At 33.9% G+C, this 9501-nt stretch overlaps 1 non-coding gene across 1 annotated transcript; it reads right to left on the bottom strand.

Moving 5' to 3' along the window:
* Positions 1-556: 556 nt before the first annotated feature.
* On the bottom strand, positions 557-682 carry LOC118994564 (U6atac minor spliceosomal RNA). Its single transcript, XR_005068086.1, has one exon. It is a non-coding gene; the product is annotated as a U6atac minor spliceosomal RNA (small nuclear RNA).
* Between the last annotated feature and the right edge of the window lie 8819 nt (positions 683-9501).

Genomic DNA, 9501 nt, shown 5'->3' with positions numbered 1-9501 from the left:
TAAAAATTACCAAAACAGTAACTCTTCTATTTATTAACATCACCACAGTAGAATCTTAATGAGGAGACCTGGACATTTTCCGCAGTGTGTATAACCCAAGGAGAAATTCTTTTTAATTTTCTCTGGGAGTATTAACAAGTACATATGGACAAGAAAAATACACCACAGTATCCTGCACAGTTTTTACCAGTAATACAAGTGATACTTTGATCTTTGACTGTACTCCAAATCTGTCAACCAAAATTATTTTTCTAATTAAAAAATAATTATTTTTCTAATTGACAAATATTTTTCAATTAGAAAATTTCTTTTTTATTTAATTCTTATTCAAGTACAGTTTTCTGTTTTATATTCCCTGCCCTGCCCCCCCGCCAGTGCTCCCCACCTCCCTCCCATTTCCGCCCCCACCTTAATTATTGTCCATGTGTCCTTTATACTTCTTCATGTGAGTCCCTCCCCTTTCCCCCTATGATTCTCTCCCCTCTCCCCTCTGGACCCTGTCAGCCTGTTCTGTATTTGAGTGTCATTGGTCATATTTTGCTTGCTTGTTTGTTTTGAAAAACAGTGGTTAGATGCCATGAAGTAGGTGGCAATGCCTTAACCGTATGCATGTTGTTAGGCCCAAGGGCCTCTTCCATCCTTGTCAAGGGGAGTGCTAACCTTCTCTCCTTTCATACAACACTAGAAAATTTCTACCAGTGAAAGACAAGGGTGTTATTTATTAGCATTCTAAGAATCTATAGTATAAAATGCAGCAGCATTTTATTCCAAAGAAGACATTAATAAACATTAGAACATTTATTAATAAATTTAACTACATTAACTAAATAAATATATTTAACTACATTAACTAACTAACTAACTAAATACTAAAAAACACATGACAGTGAAAATCAAGATAAAAAATTAATATTCAAATATATACATCATTTTCCATATATTGCATCTGTGGCTGCAAATTTACGTATGCAGAGGGCTGACTTATATTATATATGGATTTTTGACTATGCATATGTTAGCATCCTTCATCCCATGTTGCTGAAGGGTCAACTGTAAACATATCTTAGAACACTGGAAATAGAACTGAACTTCCTTAGATTAGTGAAGGGAATCTAAAAAATCAAGAGCTAATATCACCCACAGTGGTAAACATTACAAAGATTGCTATTCAACTTAGTATGAACAAAAAATATTATATTACAATCACTTCATATTACACTGGAAGTCTTAGCTAATTCTGTAAGACAAGAAAAGGAAAATTAGGATCACAAGTATTACAGAAAAAGAAATGAAAATATTGTTACATTGTTTACAGAAAATACAATTGCTTTAAGAGCTTATTAAATATTTAAAACAATTTTATAGATAGAGAATAAGCATGCAAAATCTAACAATGAATTTATAAAATTTCAATAACTAGCTTTGGCTGGTATGGCTCAATGGATTGAGCACTGGCCTGCAAACCAAAAGGTCACTTGTTTGATTCCCAGTCAGGGCACATGCGTCGGTTGTGGGCCAAGTCCTCACTAGTGGGTGCTTGAGGGGCCAGCACACCTTGATGTTTCTCTCTCTCTCCTTCCCTTCCCCTCTGTTTCAAATAAATAAATAAAATATTTTTAATTTCAATAAATAATTAAAAGATACAATAGAACGCATTTTTAAAAAAATCAACACATTTTTAAAAAAATCAACAATAGCTACAATATCCTTAGGAAAAAATCAAATGAAGAGTCACTGATGGAGAAATTGCAAATATTACTTGAAAAAGAAGCTGACTAGAGAGATTTACAATGTTAATGGATGATAACATTAAAATTATGAACAGATCAATGCATATAATAGTGTATGATTTTTAAAAATTTTAAAGTACTCAACACTACTTTCTTTCATAACACTTAGAAAAATGTATATTAAAATGAGTAAAGAAAATAAAAGCCCAAGAGAAATAAGATCATTATAAAGTTAAAAAAATAATGGTGAAAATTCCACCATGTGATAACAATATATCACAATGCTACCTTTCTTTAATTTTTGCTTCAGAAAATAAAGCAAACTGAGTATTTGGAAAGCCTCTTACCATGGAAGTCTATTAATCCTGGCGTAAAGCAAATGTTGAATGAGGCAAACATCCTTTAAAGTGCATCCTAAACAATTTAGGAAGTAAGAGGCATCTACAGCTACTTAACATACAGCAATGACCGAACCCAGCGTGTTAACAAATCATGGGAATATCATTTCTTGAAAGTAGAACATATGCATCCAATGAAATAAATGATGTAGAGAGTAGGTCCTCTGGCCACATCAGGAAGGGAGCAGACACTTCAAAGCCCATCCAGGACCTTGGAAAGTCATGCTTTTAAAGGGAACGTAAACCTGGAGGGAAAGGAGTTGCACATTTTCGAAGAAAAACTTTTTAACAAAGTAGCAAACTAGCACTGTGACAGTTTATAGAGATATATGTTTTATTATATAACATATTTTGTATTCATGTATTATACATGTAAGTACATATCTATTTTATAATATTTAATTATATTCATTATGTATTTAATTCAAATATATATGCTATAGAAAAGTCACCTTGAGGATTCAGTTATAGTACTGCCTTCGTAAACTTTCTATTTTTCAATTTGCATTTCTGTTGTGATCTAATACAAAACTTGAAGTCATTGTTTAAGTTGGTAAATCCAGATACATAGCAAATAGATATACGTATTTTTTTTCCCTCAGAACAGCTTTACTCAATAAAGTCTATGTTACATTGTGACATAGGGCTTTTGAGACTCCAATAAATTGTTGTAAGAACAAGAAACAAAATAATGTGTTAGTTATGACTATTTACCACATTTGAGAGTAATGTGACTTTTGTTTCACAAATAATTAAATCAAAATCACATATGCATTCAAGGATTTGTTATTCAGAGGAATGTTCACACTGCTTTTTGATTTCTTGGTACTAACAGATTAGTTAAAACTTTTAACCAAACATGAATGAGAAAACGTTCAGTTTTGGGGGTTTGCAAATGATCTGCCTTGTTCAGGTTATAAATGAAGATTGTTCAACTCTGTGAGTATCCAGGCTATAGAAGCACGTGTCCCATTGGAGAGAAACACCAGAATTGTGCTGCCTACCTTAGTCTGTGTCACTGTCTTCCCCACCGACTCTCTCTGCTGAAGTGTTTGGAATGTGCTTACTAGAAATATGAAAAACTCAACATAAAACACAATATTTAAGATGATAGCATTTTAATTTGTAACTTGCTCTGAAAATAAAATAATGAAAGCCTATTATTTGGTTTTCTATATGTTTTCTTCTGTTTAAACTAAAACCTCATTTACTTCTGAGTATTTTTTTCACTGTTTACAAAACTAATTTACTCTCTGAGGCAGAAGGCAGGATACATGCAACGTCTTCGCTAGGCTAAGGTCAGGTAATCAATTTCCTATCCCAGAAGACAAACCTAATATTACCAAGGATTACCACTAAACACGAGCAGCTGCTTTGTAAGACTGGAGCTTTTCCAGGGAATCCTGCAATAATGGAGTAGGCAGGCAACAGAATCCCATATATCTCTATTTTTGAATATTGAAAAACCTCATAGGTGTTTTTTTAACTACAGATAAAATGAGGATTAATTTTGCTTTGATTCAAGTAATTGCTATAAAAAAATGCATTTGAGGAGAAGCATAGAATAGTTTGTGGAAAATAATATTCTCTTTGTTTTGAATGTCATTTGAGATTTTATCCTTAACAAAATTAGCCCTGATTTTTTCACATTTAAGAATTTCAGTTGACCTGCTACTAACCACTTAATGCAAGTATTAACTTTCACACTTGCTACCTCCAAATATTATCATCAAAAGCTAACAGTTTTTTATTCCATGTTTATTTAATAGAATTGGTAACAGCACTATGTGTTACTTCCTTTTCATAAGTTTATACAATGTTGTAACACTCTGGAAGGACAGATTAAATATAATCAATTCCTAAATTTAATTAACACTATAGATCAAGTTATTTTGTGAGAAAACACATATGCAAATTAATTCTTCTCTAATGGTTTTATCTTAAAATCTATTGATACAATACAACTCATTAATATTTCAAATGCTCTTTAGTCTAATTCTAGTCATGATACATGCAGGCAAATTATACAAGCTTTTGTCTGGAATATAAACAAAGTAATCAGTAATGTTAATATCAAATTTATTTCTTGGCATGTTTAGCCATTTAGTTTCACATTTTAGCAACATTCAACCAAACTAAATGAAGATTTCTTTTGAAATATTTTTTTCTTAATTTCCATCACATTACATGTTTCTTCTTAGTTTTCTGTCACAGTCACATTATTTAACCTGAATATGTCAGTACTGGAATTCTTCAAGGCTGTCTTCGATTCTCTTGTGTTCTCGTGTTCACTATATCATCAGGCAAATTAATTTATTAACATGTCTTTAAAACCATCTGTCATCATTTCTCAGGTTTACATGATTTAACCTATAAAAACTCACACATATATTCAACTGTATGTTTGATAATCCCAGTTTTACATACATTTCTTAGCCACTTTAAAATTAATATGTTCAGAAGTGAATGCCTGACTTCTCATCCTACAACTTTCCCAGTCTTACTCCAAACCTAGCCCTCTACTAACCCAGTGAAGCAATTTATTCTACGTGTGTTCTCCATTTCAATAAATCTTATTTCTTCAAACAGGTTGATCACTCCTAAAAGTTAAGAATTATCTATGACATAATGTTAACTGTCCACTTCTTCCCTACTTGGATCTTTAAAAGGTCACCAGATCGTACACGTCTAACAACTAGGGTACATATCCATATACTATCGTTCTCCCTAATGCTCACCACTATTCTAGTCACAGTCACCATCACCTTGCACTACTTCAAGCCTCTAACACGTCCCCTCGTTCCACTTTTAGATCCAAAGCTCACCTCCGGATTATTCTCCATAAAGTATAGTTAATGTTCTATATGCATAATACTCCAACTCTCCTATGATTCACACAACTCAATCATTTCTCTTAGTAATTAGGCTAATTCACCAAGTCCACATGTTCATTCCTTGCTTCCGTGCCATTGTCCAGCCATGCTTAGTTTACCAATCCTCTCTTGCTGTGGCTTTCTCCTTCGTGCGCCAGTTCTATTTTGTGGACTTTTTTTTTCAGTTTCTTGAACATAATGTAGTATTCACCACATCAAAACAAACATTATTCCTTATCCTAGAATGCTCTGCCCTTATTCATGAAGTGGCTATGTCCAATGGTATTTTATTTTTCAAATAGAACTAATCTTTCAAATCCCTAAGTGGTATTTCTGTTATAATCACTTAAAATTATCTTTAGTTGATCTTCACATTGATTAATCTGTTCAACTTATAACGACCTATCTATCTATCCTTTATCTGTGTATTATCTATCTGTCTATCTATCTATCCATTAATGTAGGTAGTAGCAATGATCTTTGCAGCCATTTGTTTAGATACTTCAGTAACTTTAAGCATCATGATAGGATGTTTGTCTTTATTTGTTCTGTTTACCATGTGTTACCAGAGTCTTTCAATGTTGAAAGATAGTCAGTATATATTAAGTATTTCTGTTCAGTGGAAAATTGAATAAAAGATTGATGAATGAACAAATGAATGAACAAATTAATTTGTGTGTGTATATATATTTATAGTAAAATTTCCTAATTTCCAACATATTTATATTTATTAATAATTATATTCATCAACTTTTCAAAAATTGAGTAAATAGCAAAAATTTAATACATCGTCAACATATTTGATGCCAAGATATTATTTCAAAGAACATATCAAAGTTCAAAAGATAATAAAAATGACATATAAAAGCATAACGTTATCTTAAAGAACAAACTGTTGCTTTACTTTAAATTTATTAACATTATAGTCTCATGTATTGCTAACAAAAGCTATAATATATGGTCAATTTTACACTACTTCCTGAAATTACTATTATCTAGAGCAAATAATTGGGAGTTTCCTAAACTTTGGAAGTGAAACTTTGAACTTTCTTCTTCACATAACTATCGGGCACACATTTTGCAATATAACAGAACCAGAGAAAACTATGCAAATGACTATTTCCATACAATCATCTGGAGTTTTCAAATCTTTTTAAAACCTGTCATACTTTTGTAGTTAGCGAAATTTATTGTCACAGAAAGTAGCAATGACCCTCCACTTGAGCAATAACATTCTAGTGTCTCATTAGAGTGTAGGTTTATCCACATTTTAATACATGCTTATTGATTTAATCATCATTGATAATAAATAACGTCTAAGTACCCACTAACTTATTCAAATGTATTTTCAGTGTTCACTAACCCAGCAAGAGACTCTCGAGATGTTTTACCTCTCCACTCCGAGCGGCCACTTCTGCAAAAGTTGATATCAGAGAAGTGTCTAATACGCATTATAAAGCATCAGGAATGCAAATAGGACCACTCAGGTAATCTATTTATGAAATAATCCCTTTAAAAGATGAAAAAATGCAACACATGAAAAAGTATGATTTGTTTTCATTATTATTTTATCATGCTCTTAATATAAAAGTTTGTCTTCATTCAAATTTAACAAAATTATAAAAAGGTAAAATGGTTAAAAGTACTAACTGGTAGTTACAAAACAGTTGTGGGGTTGTAAAGCAAAGCATAGGGGATATAATAAACAATTTTGTAGTAATTATGTAAGGTGCCAGGTAGGTATCTGAAATATCAGGATTAAAATAAAGTATATGATTGTCTAATCTCTATGTTGTACACTTAAAATGGATACAGAATAAGGCTGGAATTGTAAAAAAAACCCACTATAATTGAAAAATAAAATAAATGAATAAAATTTAAAAAGTTAACTCAAGAAAACTACACAACCAGCTTGCTGTCCCACTTGATAGGATATATTTCTTAAACTGAAGTTCTCTTTATGCTGATATCCCATTCACAGAATACATAGGAGCCAGGGAAATGATTGAAGGAAACTTGGCCTTTGCCCCGACAATCGTGCTAGGTTGGGAGGTCTAGTGCCTGCAGGAGGAATACTCTTCTGAGAGCAGTCAGATTTCTGATAAGGTAGAAGCAGACTGTCATCCAGACATTTTGGAACCTCATCCAAAATGAGGTTGACACTGAGCAGTTAGCAGTGTCAACCCTTCTTAGACAAAATAGCTCATTGCTTCACAATAGGAACAATGATTTTTTCTAATTATGACTCATTATGGTGCTTTTAAAAATTCTTCCTGCCCAATGATCCCAATAGGATGCAACTTGAAAAAGATAAGGTTCCCAAAGGCCCCAAAAATGTTGAAATGAGGATGTGAGTTGATCTGCTCGCAAAAACTTTGTCCAGCTGAAGTTAAAGGAAACATGGAGGAAGAAGAAAGTGATTATAATATAAGCTTTATAATTATATATAAAATAAATGAATACAGCACTATGTCTTGTGCTAGTAAAATATTTAATTTTATCAATCCCTTCCACTAAATGAAAAACACTGAAAAGAATGTTTCATGTAGGAGTATGATCAAATTAACATAATCTATGATTACACAATAGAGGATGAGAAACTGTACTAGAAATACAATATTTCACCTGAACAAATAAAAGGAGGAGATGCTGAGGGTAAAAAAGGTTGAAGGTTTGAGATACCACTCACTTGCCTACCTGGATGCACTCCCCACCCTGCTATCCTTACTCAGTACCCCAGGAGGCTGGCTTGTTTAATGTATTTAATTCGACTCCATTGCTTCCTTGCTTCCAAATGGTTAAGGCCAACACGTAATACAGGAAGTCAAGCAGGAGATCAGGGAGGACTGAGAGTTTGTGTTACTCCTGTTTTCAGTTTCCTTTTGGGGGGTTCATCTTGTTCCAACAGAACCTTTTGACACAAGGTCATAGTTGCTGTCAGATAACTTTTTCAGCTCTCTCTTTTTCTAGGTTTCTAGATCTATTTTTAGGTTCCAGCAGAACCCCTTGACACCTGGCCTTTTCAGGCCTCATCATGGCACTAGCTCTTCTTCATTCTGTATCTCTCTATACTGTTTATTGACCCCTCTGTTTCCCCTATACTTGTCTGTAAACTTTGTGAGCTCTAAGCATTTTTCCAATGTGCTACTCTTGCTGGATTAAGTTTGTTTCTTTCTAAAATGATGAAATTGATTATTGTGATCTCAGAATTGAAAAAATTAGGGGCATTAGGTATTATTTTGCTTATTTTTGTGGCAGCAGTTAATTAAGGGGTCAATAATCTGCAGGACCTCAATATATGTCAAATACATATTTTAGAAAGTCATACAATTCTATTGCATCTTTCTGTAAAAATACAAGGTGTGACAAATGCATCTTTGAGTTTTATTGCATAATATACTATTCAATACTAAAATTTAGTTTATTCAAATAAGCAAATTATTTTTTGTTTATTATAATGCTGCTAAATGTAAACAGATCATTTTATTATAAGTTGCATGCAGAAGCTCCTCATGATTTGAGTGTCTGTGTCATTATGGATGAAATGAGACACTCACACAGATTACCAAGTCCAGTGGAGGAAAAGGGAGAGCATAGCTTTTCTCTCAAGGGGAGCAAAAGCCTCGGCCCTTGCTTGGATGGCCTTTATTGGGTTTCTGGGCACATTACATGATGGTCCTCATTTACTATGCACAGGTTCCCTTTAGGTGGTTACCTTCTACAGAAAACAAAGGAGAGGATGCTGGTAATCACATCACAGAAGAGGGATATTTGCAAATGAAAAGGCAAGAGTGATTGAACCAGTTACACTAGTCCTTGGGAGGTTTAGCTTGGGTTTTAGGAAGTTACTTTGCAGTAAATGTTTGCCACAAGTCTCGGTGAGGGAGTTTTTACCAAAAAGCAAGACTCAAAGCGGCCTAGGTACTTAGCAGGCCTGATCCCCCATCGGAGAAGCTATCTGTGGGTGTGTGTAGGAGATCAATTTGTTTTGATGTGGCAAATGTGACTCAGCTCTGCATGGAAAACCTACAGAAGTGAAGTGGTGAACAGGAGCCAGACCTTCAGACCAAGTTTTCCCATGGGAATCAGGCCTAGAAAATGCATGCAGACTGTTATGGCTTGCTCCTGCTAAAACTCCATCACCCTGGTCTAAAACAACAAATGTATATTGTCTATCTTCAAGGCATTTTTCCAAAGCCTGTGTGAATTTGCCCAAGGACAGAGCTAATCTGCTCATCGCCATTCCCCTCTGCATGTTATTTTCATTTCCTTGATTGTACCTAAAATGTAGATAATATTCTATGTGATAGGTAATAAATCTTTCTCTGATGCAAGACCGGAGGAAAACAATAAAAGCCTGTCTAGGCAAGGGTTGGGGTGCTACCCTCTTGAGGGAGTGGCCGAGGCACCATAGGCACTCTCCCCTGGAGAGAGTAGTCCTGCCTGTTCCCTTTTTCTCCACAGGATTGTTGTTGCCTGCGCATTGATTCTCCTTGTCAG

The sequence above is a fragment of the Sturnira hondurensis genome, unplaced genomic scaffold (assembly GCF_014824575.4).
Source record: "Sturnira hondurensis isolate 20B ecotype Veracruz unplaced genomic scaffold, ASM1482457v3 Scaffold0000880, whole genome shotgun sequence".
Lineage (NCBI taxonomy): Eukaryota > Metazoa > Chordata > Mammalia > Chiroptera > Phyllostomidae > Sturnira > Sturnira hondurensis.
The sequence above is the reverse complement of the archived record's forward strand: the minus strand, read 5'-3'. Positions and strand labels throughout refer to the sequence as shown.